At 41.5% G+C, this 16,015-nt stretch overlaps 1 protein-coding gene across 1 annotated transcript in view; it reads left to right on the forward strand.

The window, feature by feature from the left end:
- The first annotated feature begins 217 nt into the window (after window positions 1-217).
- LOC121417186 (vacuolar protein sorting-associated protein 13B-like) overlaps window positions 218-16,015 on the forward strand; it is a 73,379-nt gene continuing 57,581 nt past the window's right edge. The window contains exon 1 of the mRNA XM_041610792.1: window positions 218-306. The gene's annotated coding sequence lies outside the window, so the exon portion shown is untranslated. The remainder of the gene's footprint in view (window positions 307-16,015) is intronic.

Genomic DNA, 16,015 nt, shown 5'->3' on the forward strand with positions numbered 1-16,015 from the left:
CCAATCGGATCGGAATGCTGAAAAAAGCTCCAATTGTCCTCTTAGCTTTTGATATCTACAATCAGCAAAGCCGCTCCATCAACTATGCAAATGAGCAATTCAAGTTTTTTCAACAGTCGACCTTAATTTCGTCATAATTTCTAAGATCAAGACTGAACGTGAACTCTAGCTCTATCTACGGTACGGTACTCGGCTTCATCACCGGCTAACTGATGAGCTGCGGCCGGCAGCAGCAGCACCCCGGCCGACAACACGAACTACGAAGACAGCGTTTCCTACATTCAAGTACCGAAAGTGTATTTTAGGGTATGTCCACAGTTTTGTCCAGTTTCATTTGATTTTATTTGCATTAATAGCTGGGTTTTTGTCTCACCTGCGAAGCAAAGTGAGACTATAGCTAGGCGCCGCTTTGGCGACGGCGGCGGCGGCGTCAACATTAGACAGCTGGCAGCCGTCTGTTTCGAGGAGTTTTTTAACATTTTTTAATTTTTTAATTTCTCCTCGGTGAGTGAAGCCAACGAAGTTCAGCTGAACAACCAACATAACAGAGACCGAAGCTTTTGGTCTACGTCAACATCATATCTTAACCTGAGGTTAAGTTTTTGAAATGACGTCATAACTTAGAAAGTATATGGACCTAGTTAATAAAACTTGGCCATAAAAGGCATAAGGTTAATCAAGTATTACTGAACATCCTATTAAAGTTTCATGTCACATGACCAAGGTCAAAGGTCATTGGCATACTCGTGATATAGGCCCCGCTCGAGAAAAAAATTGTAATCGATCATACCTCAATATCTAGGTTGCTAACTTCAGCTCACTATATATTCTCGTGATATAGGCCCCAATGCTGTGTTGAATGGCTTTGAATGCCCGTTCGCGGGGCCTGTTTCACGAGTATAGTACTATAACCGTTATATAGGCCCCGCACTACGACACTGCAGACACTCCAACACAGTAGCGGGGCCTATATCACGAGTATATATTAAGCTTGCATCCTAAGATAGTCGCGAAACAGGCCCCGTCCAATGCACTTGTCCCAGCATTCGCACGTGTGTGGGGCTCGGATGACGGCTATATTAGTATACTCGTTATCGAGGCCCCTTACACTGTAATATAATGGAAAATAACGTGGTCGTGGGGCTTGTTTCCCCGCGGCCGGTGAGAATTATTATGGGCGGCACTGTAGGGTGTCGGGGGGGGGACCTCCAACTTATTTTCCAAAGAAACGAAAGAATATCATGGGCGGTGCTGTAGGAGGGGGCGGGGGGTGAGGGTCTCCAATTTATTTTCCAAATAAACAAGGAGAGACAATTAACGTTAATTTACTTCTTTAGAAATTTATTTGTCGATATAGTTATTAACTTGTTCATTTATTTATCAATCAATTTCATTTATTAATTAATGTATTAATTAATCATTTAATTCATTTGTTTTCAGTGTTACTTTTTTCTCTTGTGATAGAGATCGAGTCAGAAATATTCGTTTTAAATCATTTTATAAATCAGTTCATTTATTTCAATCTATTTTACTTGATTAATTAATGTATTTATAGGCTTATTGATTGATAAATGTTATACATGTATATTTATTCATTAATCTATATTAATTCATTAATCAATGTATTTTATATTTATTGATTAATCAAGATAAATCATTTGATTTATTTATTTCCAGTTTTATTTTTCTTTTCTTTTGTGATTTAGAGAGTCAGAGGTATCACATTCGTTTTTAATTCTTTTTATGTGTGGAAGTTCATTTAATTTATTCATTAATCCATTTTAAATAATTATTTATTGTATTCATATTTCATTTGATTTATTTGTTCTTTTATGATGTAGAGAGTCAGAGGTATCTTTCGTTTTTAATCATTTTTATGTGTGGAAGTTCATTACTATTTCCCTTGTTTTTGGAAAATAAATTGGAGCCCCCCCCCCAGCAGTTTCATCGTAATTATTTTTTGTGGGGAGGGAGGTGTCCATAAAATTATTCATTTTTTTTGTATAATCCATCCCCCCAATCTTTCACTTGACGTAATGCTGCGATGGAATCCATATTATTCATGTATCATATATCTATTTATAATCACCTGGATGTAAATAGTCAACATATATATTTTTTTTCAAATAGGCTTTCTTCTCTTATTCAATATTGAAGCATTATATGGTATTCATTTATTTACTAATTCATATACCCTCACGCCCCCCCCCCCCCCCCCCCCCCCCCGATTTCCCGTTTTTATTAAAAGATTTAATATTTTCGGAAAAAGTGTCTCAATGTGTTCTTACGATTTGTTTTTAAGCACGAATTATTCTACTATTTCCTTTTCTCTGTGATATTTCATTTCAGGAGTTTAATGTGTCCCCCATGCAGATCCGAGATTTCGTAGCGGGGGGGGGGGGGCGCAAATTTGAGAAGACATTCGGTGGTGCATAGGACGTACTGTCTGCATGGTTGAATGCGTCGTTCACAGGTACGGGTCCAGTATTTTCAAAGGGGCGGAGATACAGGCTGGTTGGACACATTGCCATTCATGAAATCCATGGTCAGCCACTCAAAGAAGAAGAGGTTCATTTTTTTGGGGGGGGTTGTTATATGGAATATTTACTTTAATTTTTACCAACAAGGTGCATGTAGGCCCACCATGACTATACGGCCGAACTAAACGACAACGCTAACTGCGAACATTTTGTGTATGATTATAATCAAAAGCTATGAATGGAGCACATTAAGCTTTCTTAAACCCTAAACAACAAACATTTATTTCATATTTAATTACTAAACTTAAAATGGGAAAAGGACTTTACAGTGACGCATTAAACAGGATATAAAAGAGGGGCGCGAGCTGATTTTTTTCACACTGGAAAAAAGGATGCGAATGCGACCGAAGTTCGAGATGAATTTTGTTGATATATATATCGACACAATTTTTTTTAAGCACTGCATGCTGACAAGTAGGAGTGAGAGAGAGAGGGGGGGGGCATCTTGTTCAACACTTAACTTTCCTTGTAGAATTTGATCGATTACAAAATAAAATAATCCATTTTGAATGATTTTCGTATTGACGTTTTCCTCGAACCGTTATGTTCTTTGAATAGATGGAAGCATAAAATTATAGGTCTATAATCTATTATAGTTATTTTTATTTGGGAGCAATATTTTTTTTTACCAAAGTCCCCTTATCTTGGAGTATAATATTTTTTTCTTCTTTTTTGCCATTAAAAAAATCCCACAGCACCCCCTAATCGTTCCAAGTGCCCTGCTTATTTTTTATCGAAAATTTTACGTGGATATTTTTTTTTCATTTCTCTATATTTTAAATTTACTGCTTCATAAACTTCTTCGTTTGTATAATTTTATTTCTTGAAGACGAAATGATATGACTGTTGTGTTTAAGTGACATTTGTTACCTTGTCAGCTTCGTACGTTTAATAGTTTCTGGAGGTTAAGTAAATAACTTTATTTGATTCGTATTTACGATATACATCCAAAATGATAATGCTTGGTCATGTTGGATTCATCTGTAAATATCATTATTTGACAATGATTTACATGTATAGTTTCATTACCACTAACATAGTATCCTGTTTCTAGGCAACATCCAACAATTCTATAGGCACTGTTTGTCATGCAGTTGCATCATACATATACGGTGAGGTTACGAATCGTGGCATGTTCTGATATTGTTTTTTTATACTTATATAAATGCACAAATTTAGAATGCGAAATCAGATAAAGCACAAAAGTATTTCTAATTCTGTTGTTTTTTTTATATACAAAAGCCAAATCACAACACGTTTTTCTCGTTGTGATTTCGTTTTTGTGTTTTCAAAAACCAAACTAAGTGGCTGATTTCCGTTTTCGCTTCTTCATGGTTGGAACAGAAAAACAAATAATCCATTAGTACCTTGATTGTGCAGGTTACTGGGCGCGTAAAAGTGATATTCACAATTGATCTTAGCAAGACATCCATGGGTGGAATACAATTTCATATAACAAACACTAATTAAAGTATGAGAATGGAAATATTTGATTAGAAAATATCGAAGTTCTTAACCAAAATGCGCAATAAAAAAAATATTTTCTTCAAACCTTTAGTTTAAGAATATTTTTCTATGTTTCTGCTTAAATTATCATCAAATTTGCGTCAGGGTAAACTACCCCCTTTAAGGGTAGGCCTATCGTGTCAATTAATATAGAGCATTTTTCCCCAAAACAGTGCAATCATGAACGAATAAATGAATATATGAATAAACCAGGAAATGAATAAGTAAGTGAAACAATACGAAGGAGAACTTGAAATTAGTAATGCATTAGCCCCCTTCCTCACTCTCTCTCTCTCTCTCTCTCTAAAGTTTCACGTATATGGCTTCAGTGAGGTAACAAAATATATTTTATTATATATAATATACGGTATACAGAGAGATCAAATCCATAAGCAAAAAAAAAGAGAAATTAACGATAATGGTTGGTCCAAGCTCAAATAAAACAAAAGAGTTTGATACAAACAAATACATCAATTGTTCAATTTAAAGGACAAGTCCACCACAACAAAAAAAATTGTTTTAATAAAAAGAGGAAAATCGAACGATCATAACGCTGAAAATTTCAATAAAAAACGGATGTAACTTAAGAAAGTTATAACATTTGAAGTTTAGTTTAATTTAAAAATAATAGTTATATATGCACATCCAGGATGGTATGCAAATGAGGAAATTAATGACGCCACCCACTCACTATTTCTTCGTATCGTATTGTATGAAATATTATATTTTCCAATTTTCTTCTCATTGTCAAGTGAAACAATTCCTCCTTGAACGTATGGTTCATTCACGTTGGCCCTTCAAAATCTGTGAAAAATTATATATTGTATAATTAAAAAAAAAGAAATAGCAAGGGACATCAACTGTATCATTTGCATGCAAATGAGTTGTGCATAATATACATGTATATCACTGATAAGCGAAACTTGAAAATATCACAACTTTCTTATTTTATATCCTATTTTGATTAAATTTCCAGCGTTATGCTAGCTTGATATTTCTCTATTTATTCAAATCAACATTTTTCTGGGGTGAACTTGACCTCTAAACAAAATATGAATTCCTATTATGTAACGAAAAATAAGGTTATAACACCCCTTAACTATGACTAATTCAAAAAAGGTAAACGATTATTTTTAAATTCAGATTATATATCTATGCATTACTTTCTTAAAATTGTCAAAGCCACTGATGCCTGAATTATCGAGGAATCCTCTGAGGATACCAGGTGAAAGAGAAGATAGGCTAAGCTTTACAATGATTGCCGCCATCATTTTATATAGCCATTATAACTTACCAAATGAATAAAAATAAATGAAAAATAAATTAAATGTATGACCATGTATCCCCAAAAGACCTAAGATTAAAAAAATAATAAATACAATCATATATAGATCATAAATGAAATGAAATGAATAAATTTCCAAACATAAAAAGAATTAAAAATCGAATACCTCTGACTCTCTATATCACAAAAGAAGAAAAAAATTGAGAAGAAACATATTAAATGGGTAATAAATAAATAAATATAAATGCATCAATTAATCAATTAAAATCTATTGATAAATAGCTTCCACACATCAAAAGAATTAAAAACGAACGATAACTCTGACTCTCTCTTTCACAAAAGAAAAAAACTGAAAACAAATAAATTAAATGATTAATGAATAAGCACAATCAATTATAACAAATTAAAAGCGAATGATAACTCTGACTCCGCTCCTGAAAACAAATAAATTTAATGATTAATTAACAAATATAAAATACATTAATGAATCAATTGAAATAAATTGATGAATAAATAAATGAAATTTCACACATAATAATTAAAAAAGGAATGATACCTCTGTGATTCGCGACATCACAAAAAAAACAACTGAAATATAAATGCATTTATTAATCAATATAAATATATTAATTAATAAATAAAAATATATTAATTAATAAATAAAAATATATTGAAATAAATGAACTTCTGCACATAAAAATAATTTAAAACGAATGATACTTCTGACTTGATCTCTATATCACAAAAGAAAAAAAACCACTAAAAACACATAAATTAAATGATTAATTAATACATTAATTAATGAATAAAATCGATTGATAAATAAATGAACAAGTTAATAACTATATCAATACATGAATTAATCGACAAATTAATTTCTGAAGAAGTAGATTAACAGTTTATTTGGAAAATAAATTGGAGACCCTCATCCCCCCGCCCCCTCCCTACAGCACCGCCCATGATATTCTTTCGTTTCTTTGGAAAATAAGTTGGAGGTCCCCCCCCCCGACACCCTACAGTGCCGCCCATGATAATTCTCACCGGCCGCGGGGAAACAAGCCCCACGACCACGTTATTTTCCATTATATTACAGTGTAAGGGGCCTCGATAACGAGTATACTAATATAGCCGTCATCCGAGCCCCACACACGTGCGAATGCTGGGACAAGTGCATTGGACGGGGCCTGTTTCGTGACTATCTTAGGATGCAAGCTTAATATATACTCGTGATATAGGCCCCCGCTACTGTGTTGGAGTGTCTGCAGTGTCGTAGTGCGGGGCCTATATAACGGTTATAGTAATATACTCGTGAAACAGGCCCCGCGAACGGGCATTCAAAGCCATTCAACACAGCATTGGGGCCTATATCACGAGTATATATAGTGAGCTGAAGTTAGCAACCTAGACATTGAGGTGGTATAATCGATTACAAGTTTTTCTCGAGCGGGGCCTATATCACGATTTTGCCAGGTCATTTAGGGTCAATGAACTTAGACCATGTTGGAGGAATCAACATCGAAATCTTAACCTGAGGTTAAGTTTTTGAAATGTCATCATAACTTAGAAAATATATGGACCTAGTTCATGAAACTTGGACATAAGGTTAATCAAGTATCACTGAACATCCTGCATGAGTTTCACGTCACATGACCAAGGTCAAAGGTCATTTAGGGTCAATGAACTTTGGCCGAATTGGGGATATCTGTTGAATTCCCATCATAACTTTGAATGTTTATGGATCTGATTCATGTAACTTGGACATAATAGTAATCAAGCATCACTGAACATTTTGTGCAAGTTTCAGGTCACATGATCAAGGTCAAAGGTCATGTAAGGTCAATGAACTTTGGCCATGTTGGGGTTTTTTGTTGAATAACCATCATATCTCTGTAAGTTTATTGGTCTAGTTCATAGAAAGTGGACATAAGAGTAACCATGTATCACTGCACATCTTGTGCGAGTTAGAGTAGTATTCAAAGTCAGCACTGCTGCTATATTGAACCGCGTGATGCAGGTGAGACGGCCAGAGGCATTCCACTTGTTTAAACATTAGGTCTACAGTTTTTTTGTTAAGAAAACAAAAGAGTAGACAAAAAAATAGTTTTTTTCAGGCCTTCATTACCAGTAGTGAGTAGAGGCGCACGGCCAATATTGGAGACTGTCTCCAATGTGGGAAATTACCTCCAATATCAGAGACTTTTGTAAAGAATTTGGGTATCCAATTTCAGAGACAGTCTCCAGTTTTGGAGACTAATTTCCTTTGTTTACATTTGCGGCAAAAGGATTACCTTGGCGGCAAATAAAAATGTGATAAGCAGATTCCTCATGACAAATTACCCCTTTTCACCATCTACTTTAAAAATTCACCGTCTACTTTTGTTTTGATAAGGATTTTTGTTGTCAATCACACACAAAACAAATGGGCTTCTGACCTCAGTGAGACAAAATTTTGGGTGGAAAAAATTATGCTTTTGTTGGTGTTGTTTCTTTTGTCCTTTTGCAAAGCAAGTCTCCAATGTGGGAGATTGTCTCCCCTATTGGAAAGAGTCTAGCCCAATCACACAACATGCGAGGTTAGTAATACTAACCTCGCACAACGCATGTGATTTCATAGTGGACTTTGACGTTTTCACTCATCAAACGAATGTGAGGGAATGAAACTCGCCAAACCTTTCAGTATTTCTCCACTATGGTATTCTTTATGGAATGATTTAAGTTTGTTTTAAAAGGAATTGGAAATTATTTATAAAAGTGTTTTTATCGCTTACCTCCAAGTCTCAACCGTTCGATCCGTCCTTAGTTATCCTTGATACTGCGGTGGAAAGAAGCAAACAACAATCGAAAAGCTATTTTTCCTATTGAACATTCTCGATTCAAGTCGTCAGTGCATAATAGGAAATTGTACCAAAAATCAACAGGTTCTTCTTCTGGAAACAGTACAGTCCACCGTCTGGTGTATTGTCGTACTGGTGAAGTGCAGCGTGCAAGTGTATGTACATTATCCAATAAAAAATTGCTTACAGTGTGCAAGTAAAAACAACCACCGTTATTAACGGAGCTGGGTCTTTTGTACCTCTTGTTTAAAGATGCTTGCATCTCATGTATATACTTATTGGTAAAGTACGCCATCTTTTGACAAGATGATGATGAAAGTGGATTGAACGAGCAAGAAAATAATGCCGATCGCCTAGAATGCAGCTAGCAGTATAAGTTGCAAAACCTTAAACAAACGGTAGGCACTTAAGAACCAAGTTTGAAAGGACACTCGTAAAATTACGTCACTCTCGCCGATGAATATTCATTAGATCGTGGTCGTGCGTGTTCAATACAAACTCTCTGCATGCATGCACTGTGTATTGAACACGCACGACCACAATCTAATGAATATTCATCGGCGAGAGTGACGTAATTTTACGAGAATCCTTTCAAACTTGGTTCTTAAGTGCCTACCGGCTTGTGAATAATATCGCGCTCCCTCTTTAGGCAAAAATTGATATCCACGCTGAGCAGGAGGTATTTACGTGAAGATCACGAAAAATGCTCTTATCTTATTTAAAAAAACAGCAAAGAGAAGTCAACAAATGATCCATATGGTTCATTAAGTGTCATAGCACAATTAGAATTCTTAGCTATGATGTAAAGTCATACTTATTTTAGTAAAAAGGGTGTGAAGGATTCCCGTGCACCAGGTGCATATGAATCCTTCACACGCGAGATGATTTGAAACCATGGGTGGACCTAGCCACTTGTTCACTGCTACCACCCTGCCTGTGGGGAATCTACAGGTAGGACTATGGTATGCCAATGTTGTACAGAGCACACCTTAAAAAATCATTAAAATATCACTTCTGTAACCAAAATTACTAATTTCCATACAGTTGCAATTGATTTTTCATTGGTAACTTGGGAAGAATTTTTGTATTCTCGAGAGCGCTCAACAACTTGAAATTTACTTCAATAACTCCATACATCTACTTGATTTGCTAGTTCAGCCCTCTGGACTGCCATACCCGAAAAGAACTCCCAAGAATTTAAAAAGCGCGAGCGCGCCCTCTCCCGTTCAGGCTTACTACCCATGATCACCGCGCAACTAGCGTCCATCTTCCTCTTTTGCTTTCGGCAAGCCACCTGTCAAGACGTGCTCAGATAAGTCTCCTAGAGCTCAAATCTTTTTTGAGCTTTGGTATATTATTTTCGCTTATCTGTGGTGCATTCTCCCTTTTAATTTCAATCTTTCCATTTGTGTGTAAGATTGTGTTCAGAATTTACACCTGGCGTGACTTTTTAGACGTGTTTTTGGTGACACTTAAATTGTTTTTCTAACGTTTGATTCTCGTCGCGCCACATCGCTAGCGCGTTCGCGAGGCACCGGGCTTGGCCTGCCTACGTGGCAGCAAGCCTTCACCACCTGTCATGGTTATTGTTCTTCACGTTCAAAGCGTGGTGGCTTTTGGTGCCGTCTTTGAATTAAATTCTAGACAGCCTCTACACTTTGTTGTCGAGGGTGTTATTGTTATTTCTTTTTGCAGGTTGGGATCTTCAACTCTGTTCCTTCCTTGCTTTCTGGAATTGATTTATTAAGATTTTCGATTGATTATTGATTGATTAATTCTTCAATTCTCTTTCCTTTCTGTTCTGAATAAATTTCTTGATTGATATTTTATTCACAGGCGGATCTTAAAGCTCAATTCCTTTTCCTTCTGTTCTGAATAAATTTCTTGATTGATATTTTATTCACAGGCGGATCTTAAAGCTCAATTCCTTTTCCTTCTGTTCTGAATAAATTTTCTTGATTGATATTTTATTCACAGGCGGATCTTAAAGCTCAATTCCTTTTCCTTTCTGTTCTGAATAAAATTCTTGATTAATATTTTATTCACAGACGCTTCGGGGATTGTTTAATTCGGCTTACGCAATTATACCTTGATTGATTGGTTATTCAATCCCCCCCCAAAAAAAAAAAAAAAATTTTTTTTTGTTCTTTACAGGTGGGGTCTCCTTCCTGTTTGAAATTTTTTTGACCTTTCCCGGAATTGTTTTCTTCGTTCAATTCCCTCTTCCCTCCTAGTCTTATATTTTTTTACTTCGACAGGCGGGCTCTACGATTTCCCTTTGAGGATTTACTGTGTCGTTCTTCCTCTTGGAATCGTTACTAGAGACGTTCCTCCTTCCTCCTGTTCTGAATTTCTTTACCTTTCCACAGGAGGTTACTTTTTTTCCTCTTGGAAATTATCGTAAAATTTCTCTTATCTGGAATTTTTTAATCCCTTTTCTTCCTGCTCTGAAATGCTTGTTTTTGTGTTTCTTCGCAGGTGGAAACTTCGTTCTCTTCTGAACTTGCATTCATTTTTGAATTTTTGTTTCAAATTTTTCCTTCGGGCACAAAAAAGAGAATATAGTAGGGGAACCTTGTAGGAGTTTCTTTTTTCAAAGTCTCCGACCTCCTTTTTATTTTCTTACAGGCAGATACCTAAACTATTCTTAGGTTCTTCTTCCTCCCTACCCCTCCCCTCTTGTTTTGTTCTGTTTGCTCAAACAAACTCCTTTTAGGAGGAGGGAAAGACCACTCCGGTCTCCACTTTTAATCTAAGCGAGATCTTTGTAAAAAAAAAAGAGAAAAATTCTTGTTTTTCCTTTTTCAGGGTAGAGAGAGGTACCTTTGAATGGGACTAACACAGCCCCAGAGGACCTGGTGCCCTCCACGGGGACCGTCCCGATTGCAAGTTACAGAAGTCGGCCGCCTCCAGGCGAGTAGGAGGGACGCCGCGGTGAGCGCCCGGCGGCGGTGAGTATGAAGGTGCGTCGATCAGCATTCCGAATTTGCGGTCGGATGCTAAGAGAAGGAAGGCCGAGACTGTGGTGCCACGGTCTCGGACAAAGGAAAAAGTGGTAGCCAAGGCTTCCAAGCCTAAACTAGGTCCTGCCGCCGCAGCACCCATAGGGCTATGCGACCCACCGGCTACCAGGTCACCAGAAGTCCGGAGGGAGAGTGCGGTTCTCTCCCCCCGGCACAGGTCAGGATCTCTGCCGTATAAGTTGTCCTCCGTTGACAGCATCGGGAGAGATCGCCCAGCCCCTGACCGCGAGAGGCGTCACACAGACTGTAACCACAATCTGATCGTGACCACAATCTGACCCCGTCAGATTCGGGTGAAGTTTCGTTCTTGGCGGCCGCCCTGCCAGGGGCGGCAAATCGTAAGAGATCACCCGTGCCTCTTGTGCCTTCTTCTGCTCCGGCCACGCCGGCGGAGCCCGCAAAATAAGAAGAAGAAGAAGAGGTCGAAGGAGAGGTCGGCCAGCCCTGTTGCCATGGGCGTTCCTCCTTCAGACCCTCTTATCGGTGGCCAGATGTTACAGTCATACATGTTATGCTGCTATATTCTGCTACCGCGAGAGGCGTCACACATCAGGCTGTGACCACAATCTGACCCCGTCAGATTCGGGTGAAGTTTCGTTGTCGGCGGCCGCCCTGCCAGGGGCGGCAAATCGTAAGAAATCACCCGTGCCTCTCATGCCTTCTTCTGCCCCGGCCACGCCGGCGGAGCCCGCAGAAAGAGAAGAAGAAGAAGAGGTCGAAGGAGAGGTTGGCCAGCCCTGCTGCCATGGGCGTTCCTCCTTCAGACCCTTGTGTCGGTGGTCAGATGTTACAGCTATTCATGCTGCTACATTCTGCTACCGCGAGAGGCGTCACACATCAGACTGTGACCACAATCTGACCCCGTCAGATTCGGGTGAAGTTTCGTTGTTGACGGCCGCCCTGCCAGGGGCGGCAAATCGTAAGAAATCACCCGTGCCTCTTGTGCCTTCTTCTGCCCCGGCCACGCCGGCGGAGGCCGCGAAGAAGAAGAGGTCGAAGGTGAGGTCGGCCAGCCCTGTTGCCATGGGCGTCCCTCCTTCAGACCCTTGTGTCGGTGGTCAGATGTCACAGCTATTCATGCTGCTACATTCTGCTTTCGAGTAGTGCGGGTTCACCCCACCCTCGACGTCTACTCACCCCGCTGATGCCCCTGAGCATCAAGCGAGACAAGTGGGCAATAACCACCAGACACCCGGGAAATCCTCGAGCGATTCTGTTAAATCGCCAGCCAGTGCACCGACTAACCGGGTGCCCCAAGATCGCGTGTGCTTTCCAGCATTTTCGTCGATCTCAGAGCACGTGTCCCAGCCGACACGCGGGGCCACCCCGGCGCTTACTGGACAACCCCCCGGTTCAGTCCATAGAGCGAGACTCCCTTTACGAGGAGTCTCTCGAAGGCGGACAGTGCGAGGACAACCCCTATCCCGCGGTCGACTTTTCAGTAAGCGCTCAGGCGCTGCTTGACAAGTATCTACCTCACATCTACCCTCCGAGCGGGGGTATTGATGAAGCAAGGGAGTCCATATTTTCTCGCCCCGCCTCTTCAGGCGCCCCGAGCTCAATCGGCCGAATTGGGGGTCTCGGAGAGTGACGGGGTCGCTCTAGACGAGGCGGCTCCTATGACGAGGAAGCCGCCAGCTCCGAGGGTGTAAATCCACCCCCGCTCTGCTGCTGCCCGGAAGCGCCAGGCTCCGGCGCCGCCGTCTCGAAATTTTCAAGCCTCTCGAGGCTAGCGAGAAGGCAGAGGCAGGGGGGGGGCGATTATTATGCAGGTACTCCCGAATTCGCCCTCTACGTCAAGCTCACATACGGCGACGACTCCTTCAGCGGTAACTCTCTCCATTCTTCCCCCTAAGCGGGCCCGTAGATTGGAGGTATGAATCTCTTACATACCGCATGCCGCACTTCTCTCGTGAGAATGTTTGACTGCTTTGAGAGGGCAACCTATCACGTCCGCGGACCGTCCGCCCAGGCGACGAGACCGTCGCTTTTCTGGCCTGAACCTCACTTTCTATTTGAAAGTAAGGGTGCCCTGTCTTACTTAGCTCCTACCCTTGCAACGCCAGAGTCAGGGCTAGTACAGATACCCGTTCTCCAGCGATCGCCGCTGAAGAGAGGGCGACTCTGATATGAGCACCATCACCGCCCAGCGGTATGTCTCACTATCTCATAGCTCTCCGAGCTTATGAGTATGTATATCGGATCTGAATGTCACGGCGATTAAAAGTTCTCCTGTGCTTAATAATCGCTATGCCTTCACCACCCGGTGCATTATGGTTATGTTAACCTATTTGTCTCGTATTCGGGCGGCTCGTACGAACCCTGCCCGAGCTGCCATCACCGGTCGTCCCCCCGGACACCGCCGGCAGCACCCGCACCGAATATGTGGAAGGAATCAGCTTTTCATATGCTAGATATCCCTCCTGTTGGCATTCACAGCTGTTCCCCGAGTCTTTCCCGGTTGGGTAAACATCATCTCGGAGGAAAGTAACCGCCGTACATCTCATGAGATTGTTGGCTATGTACGTGCGTTCAAACTTGTTTAAAGCCCCAGGATTCTCTGTCGGCATTCTATGCCTACTTTCTGGGCACACCCACCGTACCGGGTCGGCGAGTTCACACCAAACTGTACACCGCCAGACCATCGGTCGAGCTCTAACTGTCTATCTTATAGACTGCCCTCTATGTGGGTCAATCTTGCGGGCGTCTCCGCCGTTCCCTCCTTGTGCGGAGTGGTCTACGGTGGATGTCTTTACCGTGCCCGTTTGTCGAATCGGCTTCTTTCTTAGAAATTTTTTCACGGCACACTCGAGTCGCCCCGCATGCTGCTTTCATCCTCCTTCCATGCAATGCATGTGGCCAGGGTCACCGCACGACCGAGGATGATGTAACCGTGGATGGATGTATGCTTATGCCTTCCTAACCACGATCACTACGACCCGCCTTCTCTCGGGCCGACTGTGGATGAGTCTCTCCATGTAAGTGATTTACTTCACTGGAGTTCTTCTTTTAGAAATTTAGATTCTCATCCCCCGCTGCTTAGGGCGTCATTTTTTGCCGCCCCCCGCAGCTTTTTGGAGCTCCTTATCTTACCGATATCGGACTGTTCCACGCTGCCGCAACCGGCGCCGGCGGTGCTTGCTCTTACGATCACCTGAGAAACAGGCCTTGTGACTGTTTTCATAAACAACTGGTTCTCACCGCAGACTGATGGAAATTTTGTGATTACTTCCTCAAGTCTCCTTCGCTTGTTTCTTCAAGCGAGGACTTCGACACTCTTAGCCAGTTTCCGTCCCTAACTTGATAGGACAGGGCCGTTGCTACCTCATTCGATTCCGTTGGGAATGTAACGGTTGAGGTATCATATCTGGCGATGTCTGTTCGTTTAGAGCATCTCTTGATGGTCGTTTACACGTAATATCGTGACAGATTTTTTTTCGCCAGCTCCCTCTGGCGTACGCTTGCGGCTGCTAGGGATTCCCCCGCCCAGCGGACAGCCATCGCAGCCTAGCCTCACGGGCTCTCTCGGCGATGGTGGCTTGAGCCAAGCCACCTCTTCCACCGCGGGCACTGCACCCTCAGATGGGTGCTTCAATCAGTATGGGAGAAAGGGGATCCTGAGTTCTCTCTCGATCACTCGGTCTAACACACTTTTGTCGTGATGTGTACCGCGCTGTTTCCCTGACACGCCCGGTTGAGCTGTTTTGACCAGACTGCTCTATTCTACATAGGCAACATGTCCGCGGCATTCCTTATTAACAGGATGGCACTCAGTCGCTTTCTCGACCCTTGTCTGCCTTACGAGTGGTTTTCTTCCTAAATCCCTACTCTCCGTCGTTCCTGGTCCCCTTCGGACCGCTAGTAACTTTTTACCACAGCTCTCTATCAGAATTCTGCAGATTTTCTGCCCTCACGCATTTGAGACAGATATCGAATTCTGGGCGCTTTCTCCCACGCGGAGGCTTCCCCTACAGAAATTTCCAAGCTTGCGGGAAGCGTGCGACTAGCTTGCGCAAGCTTGCGGCATGCTAGTAACTAGCATGCGGTTAGCTTAATAAGCGTGTGATATGCGTGCAGAGTAATAGTTAAGCGATCTTTTAGCGAGCAGGGACTGTTCGCTAGCATGCACTCGCTTATTAAGCGAGTGCCCTGCTAGTCGCATGCTAGTTACTAGCAAGCGGCACGCTTAAATTTCGGTAGGGGTTCTGAGATATCTCGCCTTCTCAGATTGGTCGATTGATCACTTACTGAGCCTTAAAAGCTTCAGTTTTCCGATCACGATTCTTGTTGAAACTTTCAACAAATTCTGATTCTTACGCTCTAGTCAGCAGGTGATGTTGTTCTCCTGACACTAGGCCGAGGGCCCATGATACTTAGTATTCCTGAGTATACAGGGCTTTCCTCTCGAGGACATTTTTGAGGGCCGCCTTTTGGCGCTCAACTAACTCCTTCACTTCTTTCTACTTGAAGGACATTCCGTCCAGCGAGGCGAGATTTGCTGCTTCGGCGCTTAAAGCAGCTGCGGCTTTTTCCCCCTCTCCCTAAATTTCGTTGTTTTTGTTTTTTCAAATTTTCTTAGGCTTACAATTGAAAACATGCCTCCCTACGGTTTGAGTCCGTGCTGGTCTAGCAAATCAAGTAGATGTATGGAGTTATTGAAGTAAATTATGAAAATACTTACCTGATTTTCTTATTTACGAGATAACTCATACATCTACTTGATACCCTCCCACCGACCCTCCGCCTTGCGCAGCAACATGTTTCAACGTATGGGCTTGCGAAAGGTGAGGAAGATGGACGCTAGTTGCGCGGTGATCATGGGTAGTA

The sequence above is a fragment of the Lytechinus variegatus genome, chromosome 1, assembly GCF_018143015.1.
Source record: "Lytechinus variegatus isolate NC3 chromosome 1, Lvar_3.0, whole genome shotgun sequence".
NCBI lineage: Eukaryota > Metazoa > Echinodermata > Echinoidea > Temnopleuroida > Toxopneustidae > Lytechinus > Lytechinus variegatus.